General features: G+C 34.9%; 1 protein-coding gene across 4 annotated transcripts in view; it reads right to left on the minus strand.

The window, feature by feature from the left end:
- The window catches only part of LOC130914338 (transmembrane protein 266-like), a 103306-nt gene that overhangs the window by 52278 nt on the left and 47697 nt on the right, over positions 1-3331 (minus strand). The gene's annotated exons all lie outside the window — the stretch shown is intronic.

Consider the following 3331-nt stretch of genomic DNA (forward strand, 5'->3'; position numbering starts at 1 on the left):
ATATGAATACAAAAGGCATGCGTTTATGGATAAACGATGGAATATTAACATTTCCCCAGGGGTTGACATACCCTTTAAAACAGAACAAATATTGCACTCGTGACCCACAATGTTCTGACAGTCTGACAGAACCAATGTGTCCAATGTCACAATAGACAAGGTCATACCTCTCCAACTTGGATTTGTTTTGTGAAATCATCTTACGTTTTTGTGTTTTGTTTTGATTTTTTTAATCATTCTTCTGCTCATTGGACCCTAAATTGTGCTTTGTTAATTGAGCATTTTCCCCTCAATATTACCCATGTTTGTGATTAGGTAATATATATTTATGCTTCTTAGTCATATCGCTATTCCTTTGGCACACATTTCACATCTTGTGCAACCTAAGTAATTTTGGTACATTTCTATTTAAAGATTAAAATGGAAAACAGAATTAAGCATAAGGGAATTTTTTAAAATTAATACACTTATACTGTAATAATTGGACAGCATTTTTTTCCCGTCCTTTTTCTGGGCTGTCCATGAAGCGCATGTGCAATTTTTAAAAAGTTATAACTTTGGAAGTATTTGTGATAGCAAGAAGAAGACAATCTACATTTATCCATTTTTTTAATTGTTTTATTGTACTTTTTTTTTTTTTTTTTTTTTTAGGTTCTTCATGCCTAAAATCATTAGCAAAGCCACATTTTACTTTTTCGTTAGTTCAAACCATGGGTGAAAATCACACTGAGAAAAATGTTTTTTTAACTTAACTAAAAATGGTTAAAATGTTGTGAAGAATTGCTTAAAATTTGTACTTAAACTACAGCATTAAGTTTTATTTGAATCACACAAAAAAAAAAAAAATTAAGTGCACACAGACTTAATGGACATGCATATTAAGGCTATGTTACTTCTGCATGTTCGGCATACTTTATTTTTAGTTATAAGTTTGCTGTGATTTTTTTAGCATGTTTTTCTTCTCATTTTAATTCCTTCTTTTTTGCTTCCAGAGCGTGTGTTGATACAGCTGTCAGCGCCTGAGATGGAGTGGCCCTCGACAGGGAATCTGAGGACGGAGATTAAATCAGCGAGAGTAATCAATACCAGCTTGTCGAGTGAGCCAGTGAATGTTAGGACCGGCAGAACTACAAGCACTTGATGATCTGCTTGGATAAGGAAGTCTACTATAGGCTGTTAAATGCTTGTATAGGGAATTTGTCTAATTTAATACATACTATATTTTTGTCTAAAATATGGTTGATTGTGTGTAATTTATTTTAGAATTGTTACTGTTGTAATATTTTTAATTAACATTCAGTTTTTTGGTTGGGGTCAGTATTAGGGGTGGGAACCTCTTGATACGTACCTCACGATATGATACGATTTGCGATACAAAGCTCACGATAAGGATGATCTCACAATGTGGCGATACAACGATTATCGATACATTGGTCAGGAAATCATTCTAGGATATTCTACAAAATAACGAACAGGAAAAAGAAACTTCTGCTGTGAATTGGAATGAGTTTATCACTAGTAGATGTCCAATCCATTTGAACTGGGAGGATAGCAGCGAATGAACATTCGTTCATTTGCTGCCATCCCTCCCACTTCAAACAGATTGGACGTCTATAGCCGTCAGTGGCACCCAGTGCCTGGCAACTTGGTAATTTTGGGGCATTTCAGGTCATTACCTTTTTGATTTTCAATCACTTCCTGCTTATTGGGGGGCAGTTTATGGGTCACTTCCTGTTGATTTTGAGCTACATAGCACTATAACCTGGTAATCTCCAAATGAATAGGCAATGACTCAAATTCAACAGGAAGGGACCTGTAAATGTCCAAAAATCAGAAAGAGTTACTGTGAATGCTCTGGTTTCGTTCATTCGCCCCTCCCAGTCTAAATGGATTGGGCGTCGAGCACCGTCAATGGCAGCCATAGATTTAACTGAGACACTATTATGATGGAGGATTTTGATCGCAACTTGTTGGTTCCTTTTTTTTTTTTTTTTTTCCAAACATTGACACCTTTTTAAAATGATATCTCGATTCTTGGCAAGAGCATATCGATAACCTTTTGGGATACAAAGTATCACGATATATCACCATTTTGATATTTTGTCACACCCCTAGTCATTATTGATTGATTGATTGATTGATTGATTGTTTGACTGATTGATCGATCGATTGATTGTTTGATTGATTGATGCAGTGTATTCAAAAAGCCTACACAAATCTGTTTAAATGCCAGATGGTTAGATATTAGAAAGTGGGAGCTAGATAGTCCTGACCATTTTCAACGTATGTGACACGACATGTAAACCTGAATGAAAAATAAGTCTTTTCAATTGGAAAAGTTGAAAATACATAAAATAAGAAATCATATGTTAAGAGGAAAACAAAAAATACGCAAACGGAGTTTATGTGGTTGCACAAGCATGCACCCACTCACATTAACTATAGAAAAAAGATTTAGAAATGTTTATCTTAGTTGTGTGTCTTTACATTACAAAAACCTAGCATTTTAACAGGGGTATGGAAAATTTAGGACTAAAAAATGAAATTACATTTCAAGATGCCTACGGTACTCTTTACAGAAATATCAAGAATAAACATTAAATATTACTTACAGTTTTTACCATTAATATAGTTGAATTCGATTTTTTTACCTATTTCAATGAAATGCAAATAAATAAGATAAAGAAACATGTAATACATTACTTTCTTATGCCCTATTCTGGTTTTACCATAGGATAAACTGCCAAATCTAACTATATCCAATATGGAGACAATTTCGACAATTGTTATTAACAAAAATAATAACATCTTTTTAGACTGGTATATTCTATTGCCTTTGATAATTAGATACAAAAATGATAAATTTAGATTTATCTTGAGGTGTACCTAATATTGTGACCAATGAGCATCAGACATTAAGACGTTCGATCAACAAACTTTTAGTTCCTTCGCCATTCTGTCCAGTAGAAATTAGGAAGCCCGGGAGATAACATAGCCAATCACTCCCTGGTCGCCACCTCAGAACTTCCTGTGCTGGCTAATTAAAGCGGGCTAAATTGACTCGACCGGGTGAGAGCCCTCTGAGAACACGCTATTCCAGTGAACAAGACTTCCATTTCTGTCTCTCTTCTGACAAGGCAGAAGTATTTCTAAAGAAGGAATGATGATGATGATGAGGAGTTAGTTTGACCTTCGCATGACACTCCTTAAAAAAGCTTTAAATGGACATGCTAAACAAGCAAACACTAAAAGGCAGGCAACATTCCTCCCCCGCCTCCAAAGACCAAAGGAGTTGTTACCAAAATTGGATTTTTTGACCTTCGCCCCAAAT

Source organism: Corythoichthys intestinalis, chromosome 1 (assembly GCF_030265065.1).
Source record: "Corythoichthys intestinalis isolate RoL2023-P3 chromosome 1, ASM3026506v1, whole genome shotgun sequence".
NCBI lineage: Eukaryota > Metazoa > Chordata > Actinopteri > Syngnathiformes > Syngnathidae > Corythoichthys > Corythoichthys intestinalis.